Source organism: Tenrec ecaudatus, chromosome 8 (genome assembly GCF_050624435.1).
Source record: "Tenrec ecaudatus isolate mTenEca1 chromosome 8, mTenEca1.hap1, whole genome shotgun sequence".
Classification (NCBI taxonomy): domain Eukaryota; kingdom Metazoa; phylum Chordata; class Mammalia; order Afrosoricida; family Tenrecidae; genus Tenrec; species Tenrec ecaudatus.
The window spans coordinates 150083892-150097490 of NC_134537.1; positions in this window are offsets into that span (position 1 = coordinate 150083892).

A 13599-nucleotide genomic window follows, 5' to 3' on the forward strand; every position below is an offset into this window, starting at 1 on the left:
CTCCCAACACATCCCTTTCCCAGGAAATGTGTGATGGTGACTTTCCTCCATGCTTTGAAGAAGAACCCACAAGAATGAATGATTTGTCAGGTTTCCTTGGCTTAATAGATTCTTTTGTCTGTAAGACCAATGAGCATTTGTCAAGCTTGCCCACCACTATGCAGCTATGAACGCTTGGTAAAAGCTATCTTTGAAGTTATGCTTCTAGACTTCCAGGGAGAAGTATTTTCTTTTTATCATGTGGATGCCTTTCAATTATCGAGACATTTTCACAGATAATAGTCAATAAACTGAAGAGACAAAAGGAAAGCTGGGCATCAAATGGAAAGAAATCTGTATCTGTCTTCTTCTTGGTCTCACAACTGTTTACTGATGTCCAATAGCACAAGAAATTACAATCCGGGACTTCCGTGAAGATGGTGATTGAGTAACACATACCAGAGGGACTCCACAGAAATCAGCACAGGAGAGTTACTAAGAGGGAAATTCTACCCTGCTGGATTTCAGGAGCAGCAGCATCCAGACAAGTAGGCAGAGCTCCACTAGGTTTTGAGGATCTGGGGGCTTTCGGGTTACCACAGTGGAAGCCAGCTAGGGTTTGACCTTAGCCCCGCCACTGTCTTGGCTGGAGCCGGGATCATTTGGAGCTGGCACAGGGGTTTTATCTCAACACAGCCACAGCTTGCCACCACCTCAGATCAGGGATTAAACCCTACCAGCCCCATAATCAGGTATTGAGGTTCAACTATATTATTATTTTTGTTTCTTTCTCTTCTCTCTAAACCCTCACAGCCTCAGCTGGCTTAGTTTTTTGGTTTTTTTTTTTTCTTTTTCACTTCCATTTTCTCTCACATACCACTGCCGACCTCCAGATTACTCCCCTTAGTTTAGGGCATTTATGCCTGCCCTCCACCCAGCTTGGAGAACTCCACCCTCTGCAGTGTAACCCAAGGCCCAGGAAAGCAGCCCACCCTCCACCAGGGGATATCCCACCCTACTTCTTCCTGGGGAAATTCCACCCACTCTCTGCAATGCTTAACACGTGACTGGGCAAGTTCCTATCCATCTGCTGTGGTTCCATGTGACTGAGGGAACTTCCTCCCGAATGCCACAGTGCCTCACACAGCCTAAGGTAGCTTGGCCAACACTCACTAAGGTTCCACGCTGCTTAGGGAACCTCTGTTCAACTTCCATAGCAATCTACCTGACCAGGGAAATTCTTCCCACCATTCACAGTGCTCTACACCAAAGCGGGCATCCAACCAGCCTTCTGTGGCACTCCCATTGCAGCAGGCACCCCCGCATGCCCTCTGCAGTGCCTCAAGCTGCCATGAACCACACCATCATGGCTTCTTGTGAGATCACCCAGTACAGCACCATCTTCATAAGTCCACAACAACCCAACCAACAACCCCTGAGAGAACCATCCAACTTGCCTTTCAAATAACAGACTACTGGTTGACTAGGGAAAGATGGAAGTCACAGGAGGATAAAGTGGTAGGCCTATTCCATAGTGAAATTAGCTTCAGGCAGTTTGAAGACGCATTCCTATGAGTCTCCCGGAGAGATCCAATGCTATTCGACTCCCTGGAAAATGGTGCATGGTTGCTCTAAAACACCACAATGCAAACAGCAATCAGCCTTAACGACCTCAATGACAAAACAGGAGAAACAAAAGGCAATGGCAGAAGATGTCCTGAACATAATGACATACATAGAAAAAGCAGACATTGAGCTGCCACAGAAAGAAATTTTCAGAATGCTAGTTGGAGTGATACACGGGATATGAGGAAAACAATACAGAAAAAGGATGAAATAATAGAGGAGAAATGGTCCATACACCAAAGGGAAATACAAGAGCTTAGGGACAATAGAACAAAAAACCAGTAGCAGACTCACAGACGTCACCAATCGACTGGAGGAAGCAGAGAACCATAGCAGTGACCTAGAAGACAGTCAAGCAGACTTTAACAAATATGAAAAAAATCTAATAAGATCATCGGAGAAGCTGAAGAAAACATAAGAGCTATGTCTGATGCTGTGAAGAGGAACAACATCAAAATAATTGGATTACGAGAGGAAGATGCAACGAATAAATCATCTGCAACAATAGTGAGAGAATTCTTAGAGGAAAACTTCCCCAGCTTAATGAATGAAAACTAGGCAACCATTCAGGAAGCCAAAAGAACACCAGCTAGATTGAAACCCAACACGAAGTCACTGAAGCACATGGTAGTTAAACTATCCAACTTTGGGGAAAAGGGGAAAACCATGAGAGCAGCTAGGGAAAAACAAGCAATAAATATGAAGGTTCCCAAATAAGAATATGTGCAGATCTACTAGTGGACACTATGAAGAAGAGGAGAGAGTGGAGTAACATATTCCAAAAATTGAAGGAAAATAATGCAAACCCACATCACTGCATGGGAAGAACTGGAGGAAATTATGCTAAGTGAAGTAAGCCAAGCACAAAATGACAAGTTCAACATGAGTCCACTGAGGTAAGCTTTAAAAAATGCAAAGGAGGCAGAGGGAAAAACTACTGTATACAAATATTCCTGGGGTGAGGTCCAGGTAGTATGGCCAAAGCAAATCCAGAGATATATATGATAGCCAACTAAAAAGAAGGTATGGGAAAGTGGGGTGGGGGGATGAAATGGGTAGCAGGGGAGCAGGGAACTAACCCACACAAAGGGAGGATATTGTTTATATCTCCGCAGGGAAAGAGGGGCCAAACTTCAACCCGTGCTCCAAGATGTGAATGCAACATACCGGCATAAAGCAGGGAACCAAAAGAGAGGTCTAAGAGACCAGCGCCAATCCCAACTATGTTGACAACCTCCCCTCCCCCCCAGAAGAATTTACTTCAGAGTACAGCACTGAAGTTGCAACTCAGGAAGAGGGACATGTCTGATCAGAACACACACGAGCAAATGTAGGGGCAGAGGAAGAGAGTGCAGCACATCTTGGCCCACCAAGCCCTGAAGACAATATTCCTGCTCAGAGTAGCCAGTGCACAGAAAGAACCATAGGGCCAGCCCCACTACAAGACTCCATGTCCCTCACTGACCCATAACGCTACGGGGGACAACACTAGAGACACAGTGTGGGAATTGTACTCGATCTGACCCCACACACACGGAGGAAAAACACTAAGGGTGTGTAACAGAACAACAAAGGGAGCAGAGCAATGAAGTCCCCAGAGAATACCAAAAAAGACTTTGGGACCAGGGCGTGGAACCCCATCAGACTGGACAGGAAAACACACACTCCTAACAATCAACAAACAGACCTTGAACTATTTACAGGCTTTTCTTTTTTGTCATTGGTTTTTGTTAATGTTGTTTTGTTGTGTCACTTTGTTTTGCTCTGTCTTCTTTTTGTGCATATTATTATCTCTGCAGGTCTATCAAATGAGTGTGTTAGTCTGGGTACTTTAGAGAAACAAATCCACAGAAACTCATGTATAAGAGCGAGTTTTATATAAAGGCTAAGTGCACATAAAGAAAACATCGCAACCTAGTGCTGCCCAAATCCACAAGTCCAACATTAACCCATATGTCCAACATCAATCACAAAGTCCTCCTCCATCTGCCAAAACATAGACAATGATGCTGAATGTAGGAGGAAACCCGAATCAGTGAATGTGTAAGCATTTTAGGACTGGCAGGGGTCTCCACATGGCTGCTCCAGCACCCAGGGCTGCATTGGGGTAGGTCCATGTGGCTTCTCCTTGGGGATGTCTTGCAGGAAATGAGCCTTGCCAGCTGAAGCAGGGAACTGGTAAGGCAGCTGCACCCTGGTCAGACCATCAGAAAGCAAGAGACCCTAGAACTAGAAAGGCGAGGCTCACTGGGCCATTTATCTCTATGCCCTTCTATTAGTCCCACATGTGTTTATTGGCCAAGTTGGCACAAGAAACATTAACTACCTCAATGATATAGGTGGGATCAACAATCTGGAGGAGCAAACAATGGGACCGACGGTTCCAGGGGTACATGGGAGAGGGGGAGGTGCAGGAAAGGAAGTGGTGTTGACAAACCCAGGGACAAGGGAACAACAAGTGATCCAAACTCAGTAGTGAGAGGGGTATAAGAGGCCTGGTAGGGCTTGGTCAAGGGCAATGTACCCAAGAGGAATTACTGAAACCCAAATGAAGGCTGAGCATGATAGTGGGACAAGAGGAAAGTAAAACGAAATAGAGCAAAGAACAAGGAGGCAGAGGGCATTTATAGAGGTCCAAATACAGGCTTGTACATACATCATTATATTTATATATGGTGAAGGGAAAATAGATCTATGTGCATATATTTATAGGTTTAGTATTAAGGTAGTAGATGGACATTGGGCCTCTACTCAAGTACTCCCTCAACACTTTATTCTATTAAACTGAACACTTTGTTCTATTAAACTGGCATTCCATGATGCTTACCTTCCAGACATGACTGCTGAAGACAAAGCAGGTATGTAAGCAAATGAAGTGAAGGAAGCTGATGGTATCCAGCTATGAAAAGGTATATCGTCTGGGAATTTAAAGGCTTGAAGATAAACAAGCATTCATCTAGCTGAGAAGCAACAAAGCCCACATGGAAGAAGCACACCAGCCTGTGTGATCATGAGGTGTCGATGGGATCAGGTATCAGGCATCAAAGAACAAAAATGCATATATTGTGAATGAGGGGGAGTAAGGAGTGGGGACCCAAAACGCATCTCTAGGCAATGGGACATCCCCTTACAGAAGGATCATGGGGAGGAGATAAGCCAGTTAGGGTGCAGTGTAGCAACAATGAAACATACAACTTTCCTCTAGTTCTTAAATGCTTCCTCCCTCCACTATCACTACACCAATTCTACCTTACAAATCTGGCTAGACCAGAGGATGTACATTGGTACAGATAGGAACTGGAAACACGGGGAATCCAGGACAGATGAACCCCTTGGGACCAGTGGTGAGTGTGGTAATACCGGGAAGGTGGAGGGAAGGTGGGGTAAAAAGGGGGAACTGATCACAAGGATCTACATATAACACCCTCCCTGTGAGACGGACAACAGAAAAGTGGAAGAAGAGAGACATAGGACAGTGTAAGACATGCCAAAATAATAATAATTTATAAATTATCAAGGGTTCATGAGCAAAGGGGGGTGGAGAGGGAGGGGAAAATGAGGAGCTGATACCAAGGGCTAAAGTAAAAAAATTTTTTTTGAGAATGATGATGGCAACAAATGTACAAATGTGCTTGACACAATGGATGGATGTCTGGATCATGATAAGAGTTGTATGAGCACCCAATAAAATGATGAAAAATTCCAATAGATAGTGACCATAGCCTTTAAAAAAAAGAAATTACAATCCAGAGATCAAATGGAATGAATCGTTTGTGTGATCTATGAAGAGACAAATACCCTAACGTTCCACCTATCTCATTTGCTCCTGATGTTCTTGCTACATCACTGATGTACAGAGGTCCCTTATCAGAAAACTCTTTTTAGCCCCCAAAACCCCAGAGGCCAAAAGGAAGCAGTGAAAAGAGCAACTACCATCATGACCCAATTCATCTCAGGGAGAAGATAAATAGTTGTTAGTCTACATACCCTCTTTAAAATACTAATAATTTTATCAGAGAAGTAGCTCTAGGTCCTCAAATTTTCCATTATGCCCAGGGCAAGACAAGAGATCATAGGAAGTTAGGAAGAACATAAATCCAGTAACTAAATATACTTTTCCAAGTACATTTTGGGCAAAGTCAATGTTGCACTTTTGATACGATGTGATGATTTATACATTACTTCATTGCAGTTTCCCAGCACTTACCCGGTTACTGGATGTAGGTCAGTTGCTTCGCCAAGCTAGCCAGGCCTATAGATTAAATGTTCTGTACTAGACAGGAAACTTCTATAGGAAATGTCTAGAAACAAAGCCAGGGTATTTCCTGTGTTGGCGTCACTCCTCTGGGCATTCCTGGGAAAGACCAAGGGTAGGCCAAACTGTCAGAAAGAGCAAGGACTGTGCATGGGGGTGGCCCAGGATGTTGTCTTGACAAAAGAGGAGGATTGAAGAGGCAGTCCATAGAGAATGGGAATGTAGGGAAAGACTCTGTTGGACAGTCAGCAACAGATTTTCAGAGAGAGGAAATGAGAAGATCATCGTTTAAAATTCTCCAATTCAGAATTAGATTATTGCTCACATGGGCATCTATGCTTTACCAGGCTAGCTAATCTTTCTGGTACATGACTACAGTACATAAGAAACATCGATACATCATCAGGAAGGGGAGGAGTGTGTTTTGATCCCTTCTCCCAACATAATCACCCTGAGCATTCCAGAACCAGGAAAGTACCCTCACTCAGAATGCTTGGATCTGACTGCAGTGAAATTCATCCTGGGAGAATTCTTCTTCCAGCTATTACAGCCCAAGAATTTGCCCCCTTTCTTAGAAAAAGAAATAGAATTACAAAACTGCTTCTTTGACTCTAGGAATAGGAGGTGGAGGCTTTAGCTCCCATCAAAATCAGATTGATCTAACTCCTAGGACACTGGAGAGATGTGGAGAAAATAATAAGTCAGAAGACTAACTCAGCCGCTCCAAAGACAAATCATCCTTACAGAATTGTTATTGAAGAGAGGTGTAGACCTTGGTACAACTGCTTGATATACATTTTGTGTTCATCGAAAACCTGAATGTAAAGGACTTTTGTTGTTCTCCTCTGATTGTCAATTTCATAAATCAAACCCAAACCAAACACACTACCATCCAGTTTATTTCAACTCATAACGACCCTACCTCAGGTTTCCGAGGCTGTAAATCTTTACAGGAGTAGATAATTCCATCTTTCTCCCTCGAGTGAACCGCTGACCTTGTGGGTAGCAGTCCAACAACCCCAACAGTGCCATCAGGGCTTCATGCTCATTCCATAGACAGCATGAATGTAAGGAATTTTGCTTGTTTTCATCTATGTGATCCTGGATTCTAGACTTTGGAGCAGAAACAGACCATTTTCTTGTTACTGGGTGGTGCTAGAGCACAGCCCTGTGAATGATTAGAACAAGAGACGGCTTCAAGAAGAGGCTCCGTTGTTCTCACTTGCTCCCAGACCTCAAACACTGGCTCATTCCAGCTGTGTGCTGCCTGCTGTCTGCAAGGCTGCTTAGTGAAGGTAGAGAGGGCTCCCTGCCATCCTTAAACACATTTCTTTCAGGAGAATACACACATGTGGACTCATACACCTCACAACCACCATGATCCCCACCCCCCCACACACATACATAATCATATACACATAGCTCAATGTGACACAACTTAATCTGGAGCAATTGATTCCCTTGCCGAGTAAACCTCCTTGCAGTATCTTATTTATGACAAGGATGCTGAGTAAAAGAAAGCCCACCACCCTCCCACTAAACATTCCCAGAGTTAACAGTCTCCTTAGGTGATATCATGTGGGAATATATTTATGGGCATCTATCTGCAAGCATGTATATGGAACAGGGTGACAACATAGCATGAAGTCCCGAAGGAAATAAATGTCCAACACACCTGGTGACTGACTGTATGTATCCTGGTTTACAGACCCAGGTCAATTCTAAGGCTCCTAAAACCTCCCAAAGGATGGGGGTAACAGGCTGGCACCAGAAGTCAGGAGCAGAGGGAAGTGAGAGTCACATCTCCTTAGAGTCTGGCAAGCGTGTCTGTAACCACTTGGAGCGGGGTCAAGGGATGCTCTCGGGATTCAAAGTTACGTCCTTCCTGGTGTGCAGATCTATACCTGTGTCCCAGGAGAGGCAACCTCCTGTGGCATTTTATCCTAAGGGAGCCTCATCAACCCAGCTATTCTTTCTGTGCTCCTACCAGCTTAGACTCCCTCTTCTTATAAACTTCTCTTTTCATTTGTGTGTGTGTGTGTGTGTCTGTGTGTGTGCGTGCACGCGTGGTTTTGAATCATTTTATTGGGGGCTCTTACAGCTCTTATAACAATCCATATGACAACTGTATCTAGCACATTTGTATGTATGTTGCCATCATCATTTTCTAAACATTTATTTTCTATTGGAGCCCTTGATATTAGCTCCTCTGTTTTCCATCCCTTCCCCCACACCCATCCTTGTGACCCCCTAGATAAATTATAATTTTCATATCTTACACTGGCCACTGTCTCCAATCGCATGTTTCTGTTGTTTATACCCCTGGGAAGGATGGGGATTATGAATTTATCCTTGTGATTGATAACCTTCTCTTTAAACAAGACATCCCTGTTCTGCGTTTTCAAAACCGGTCACTGCATAGTTAACAATACTAGAGATTGCTTGTTTGTTTGGTCTTTAAAGAAACAATAAAAAGCAGCATTGTCTTATCCTTTAACTATGTGCAAATCTTTAGATGTATTCATTTCATCTCATCCAGCCAATCACATTTGGAGATTATTCTTAAACAATCAGTGGAATATGGAGCCTTGATGGCCGCAAATGAAAAGGATGATGACTTGAACCCACCAGCAGATCCACGGGAGAAAGACTTGGCAGTCTGCTCCCATAGAGATCACAACCTAGAGAATCCTCCAGGGCAGTTCTGCTCTGTCACATGAGGTTGCTGTGAAGAGGAATTGATCTGCCTGCACCTGGTACTAACGATGACCATGGAACACAGGGAAACAATGTCAGCCTCCTGCAAATACAGGGAGAATGGAATGAGAAGATGAATGAGAAGAGGTGTGTAGACTATCTTGTGTTGTAATGTGCTGCGGTCATTCCCACCAGGTCCCTACTCCCTGCAATCTAGACCACCTTGGAGACTCTTTCCTGACACAAAGATCTCTTGCCACCAAATCCCATCCGTAAGCAGCAGACTCGAGGAAGGATCACCTAGTTCTTGAAGCCTTGGGACTCTCACCTCACTGGGGATGCTTACCTGTCTCCTTATTAGAGGAATTCCAAAGGGATCAAAAGACAATCCAACTCTAAGTTCCGCTCCAGCCTTGATGTTTCACAAATCATCAGTTTTTCTATGCCCATCAATACACTAGGGGGATCAGGCATCCTGTCAGTGTTCAGGGCAAATTTGGCCATGACCTTTCAGGTGAATACACCCAGATCGATCCACAGCGTGGACTAGTCACTCCAGTGAACACGATCACGGAGCAACAAAAAAGACGGAGTGCCCTCCTTGGCAGGTTCTGGGTTGCAAAAGGTGAAGGGAACGCCATGAATTCTCTAGTTCATATTTCGCTTTAGATTAGAACCAAAACCGCAGAAAAATAAACCATGTCAATCAGCCCTGCTGTGTAAACAAGTGGTTGATAAGTCCCGAGACCGTGTGCATTTCTTTAGGAGTGGCCAGCGACAAAGATCCAAAAACAAACCTTCTCTTTTACGCTTATTTGGGAAAGGAACAAGGAGAGCATTTGTTTTCCCTCTGGGAGCTGCTACAGCCAGCCCCTCGCTCCCTGAACAGCCTGTCTAAACAGCAAGCACGCAGCTATTCTGCTGCCTGCAGAGTCCAGAAAAAAACCTGCCACGGACGAGGGCAGCGGTTCTCAACCTGTGGGTCGCGACCCCTTTGGGGCCGCCCGATCCATAACAGTAGTAAGATTACAGTTATGAAGCAGCAACAAAAATAATTTTATGGTTGGGGTGTCACCACAACATGAACTGTATTAAAGGGTCGCGGCATTAGGAAGGTCGAAAACCACTGAACCAAGGTAAGGCCTCCCCAGCCCAGACTCCTCCATGGCGTCTGCCCTCAGCAGCACTACTGAGGTCTCCTCCTACCCACAAGGCACCTTTATGGAAACGATTAAAAGACAGTCCCTATCTAAGATGCAATTCTGCCTTGTTAGTGCCTTGTGCAAATTAGTGAAAGGTGCCTTTACCTCTTGAGCAGGGGTCCACAGATTGTTTTATAAAGAACCAGATCGTTAATATTTTCGGTTCATGCAGTCTCTGTCATACCTAGTCAACTCTGCCATTGGAGCATGAAAACAGCCAGAGGCCATACATACACAGAGGGTTGCTGCTGTGTTCTGATTAAATGGTATTATATTAAAAGGTCCATTGTTTGTCAGTCCCTGCCCTAGATGGATGCGTCCTATGCTGTTGTTCATTGCATCAAGTCAACTCTGATTCTTGGTGACACCATATGTGCAGGGTAGAACTGTGCTCCATACGGTTTTCAATGGATGTGCCCTTTCCGAAGCAGATCACCAAGCCTGACTTCCAAAGTACCCCTGAGTAGGTTCCTAGGGGAGGCATAGTTGATGGAACTCAAGCTAAAATTCATCCACTGTCCATCCACTTGTGACGCTATCCAGGTGGGTAATTTACATACACCTGCGCAGTGGCCTGCACCTGATGCTGGAGATCCAAGAGAACAAATTCGCTGAACTTGGAATGGACTGCCACCAGGAAGCCTCCCCTGGCTCTCTCTCCAGGTCGAGGTCACACCAATACATGAAGACCCAAACCATTGCTTCATTCCATTGAGATTTCCCTCAAGCCAGGGGGCTGCACTTGAGCTTATATCTTAAAAACAAGACTTCTTTTCATACTTGAGGAGATAAAGCCAGGTCTGCAAAAGACAGGAAGTCCAGTAGAGTCAAATTCCAGGCATTCTCTGATGATCAAAGCTGCCTATATCCTGAGTTCCTTTGGCCAGACACCTTTTGACCAGCAAATAATTGGTTGGAGTAGACGGCTAAGAGAGTTGGCAGAAACGAGTAATTTATGGACACTCTCTAGTTGGTCTTTTTCTCATCTAGTCATCAATTATTATTAAAATATACCAGTGACTTCATGCAAACCACAGATGGCCCCCAACCTTGCAGTATGAACAAAATCTGTAGAAAACACATTCCTTACAGCAGCAAGGCACAGCAGTAGCAGCAGCAGCAGTTCCTAGGAGCAGTGGTCTGAATTTAAATAGAATCGTCTGTTATATTACTCACTCTGGATTTGACCTTCATAAATATCAGAACCTTGCTAGCCTGCACCCTGCCATTTAATTATTTGCTGTCTTCTAATGAGGCCACGTCTCATTAGAAGGTCACTTGCCATTTTACAATGGTGAGAGAGACATATCATTTTAATGAAGTTCCTAATTCAACCCAGGTCATGACATTGTGGACCAAATTACAACACACACTGGCTTGGAGATAGTGGAGGCTCTCCGGTTTAGCTAGGGCTTCATGGAATCAGACAAGAATGCAAAACAAACCGAGGGCAACTGGCATTCCTGGGTTCTCGGCAGATTTGAGGCCAATGTCACACGAAATTCAATTATCCAGAAGAAAGTGCAGATTCACGTGACTATCGTTTACTGTGTCCTATAATTTATCACTCTTTACTTTCCTTAAGAATAACCAACTTCCCCTCAGTTAAAAATCACATTGATGGCTGATTGGATGGGAGAGACACCAAGAGACCTCTCTTTTCTCCTCCATTCTTGCTGGTCTCATTAGTTGCCATGATCTGTATAGCCTAATTGTCCCAACACTTTGATCTTTGGGGGGCTTTCTTCTATGCATAATTGCATTTGATTTTAAAGCAGTGCTGGTAGGCAAGTGTAATTGGCTACATCTGACGAGTGAGAACGACTGAGGTATAGAGGAATAAGGAGGACCTTGGCAGTAAGTCTAAGTCTGTTGGTTGGGACACCTTAGTTCTAATAGAGAAACAAATTCAGGGAGACTCATATGTATAGGAAAGAGCTTTATATACAGAGTAATTGTATATTAAGAAAACATCCCAGCCCAGACCAGATTAAGTCCCTAAGTTCGATGTTAGCCCATAGGCCTGTTACCAGTCTTTAAACTCCTTTTTGGACACACACAACACATGCAATGACACCAGTGCAGGTCAGTGGGTGGAAAATCTTGTAGATCCAGTGGGGGTGGAAGCATCTTAGAGCTGGCGTGGGTCTCCACGTGGCTCCTCCAGTTCCAAGACTAGCTGCCATCAGTGTAGCTCCATGTGGCTTGTTAACAGGAATGTCTTGCAGGGAGACAAAGCAGAGAGAGTGTGGGTCTGACCTCCAGTGAACTATTTATCTCCGTAGCACCTCCAAATGAGGTCATCCAGCTGCAACCTGATTGACAGGCTAAACTCCACCCCTTCATTCTTACTAGTGTCAACCTGACACCAGATTATATAACTCCCACACTCTGGGACTTAAAACAAGTATGTAGCAGTTACATAGCTTCCTGTCAATTTGAGCAAAGGGGTGAAGTCTAGCCTGTCTCTGTGTGGACATGGCCTTCTCATGAGGATTCTTGGAAGTCTTGTCTCCCTGGAGGTGGACGCACAATCTCTCTGCTTCACACCCTGTCAACAAGCCACATGAAGCTCTGTTGATGGCAGCCAGAGCCCTGGAGCTGGAAGAGCCACATGGAGATGTTTCCATAAGACCTTTCACCCACTGGCCTTGATCTTCCTGCTTTTAGCATCACTGTGAGTGAGTGAGTCTGTAGAACAATTTATGGACTAGTATCGGACATATGGGCTAATATGTACTTATAGCCTTGAGCTGGACTGGACCTGGATGTTTTCTTAATATACAATTAAACTTGGATATAAAACTCTCTTCTACACACATATGACTGTCTCTGGATTTGTTTCTCTAGTTAACCCAAGCTAACACAAAGTATTCGACTTTTTAGAGCCTCCCACCTCTAAAGTGGAAGAAATGGAAAGATGATGCCCAAGTCCAAATCTGAGCTCCTTATGAGCTGATTGGCTCACTTGTCTGACATCAGTTAGGAACACCCAAGCCAGGGCAGGGTCTCAAAACCCTTGTTTCCTTTGTGTAGTAATTACATTACTGCCCCATAACTGCCTTTCCAGACACCTCCACTTCAACACGTACATCAATCTGAAATAGTGCCTGGATAGGCAAATGTCTCCAGAAACGAGTTTCTCTGCTGTGCCTTTGACCTGGGGGCTTCTGCCCTGATATCTAAGGATTAAATTGGGCCTCGTGCTGTGAGCCAAGCTCAGCTGTGTGAATGTTGGGGAGGGTTTATATGGATGAGGAGAGAGAAGATGAGGTGGGGAGTCATTCTGAATGTCAACCAGACCAGCCCAGGCTATCTCTGAATAAACCCTGCAGCCACCACTCCGGAAGCTGCTAATCGGGGCAGACACTATCTCATTCAGGGGTCCAGGGCCCCTGCCCTGACCTAGGCCAAAGGCAGCTTCATGAGGTGATGCATCTCTCCTGAGATTGTGTGGTTTCCAGTAAAGCATTCCAGAGTCTGAAACTGGCTTCAAAGGAATGTGTATCTGCTCTTTCCTTTCTTGGCTGGGAACCAGCCCAGGGCACCTTCTTCTTATTAGGCTGGAGATGTCTTGGACACTAAGCTTGAAAAATGCACTGATGATTCAGACACAGATGGGAACTGGTGTGGTTCGGCAGAGAGCCCCATTGCTGGCAGCACTCGATTTCCCCTTAAGGATTTTATACGCAAGTAACTTAATTCCTCTCCATCTTACATTTTTCCACCTTTGAAATAGGAATGGGATTTTGGTGTCTTATAACCTTCCATACCTGTGAGTGGAATGGGAAGGAGGGGACATCTAGGCCACTGAAAGTACAAGGAAGGGGCTGGAAGCGG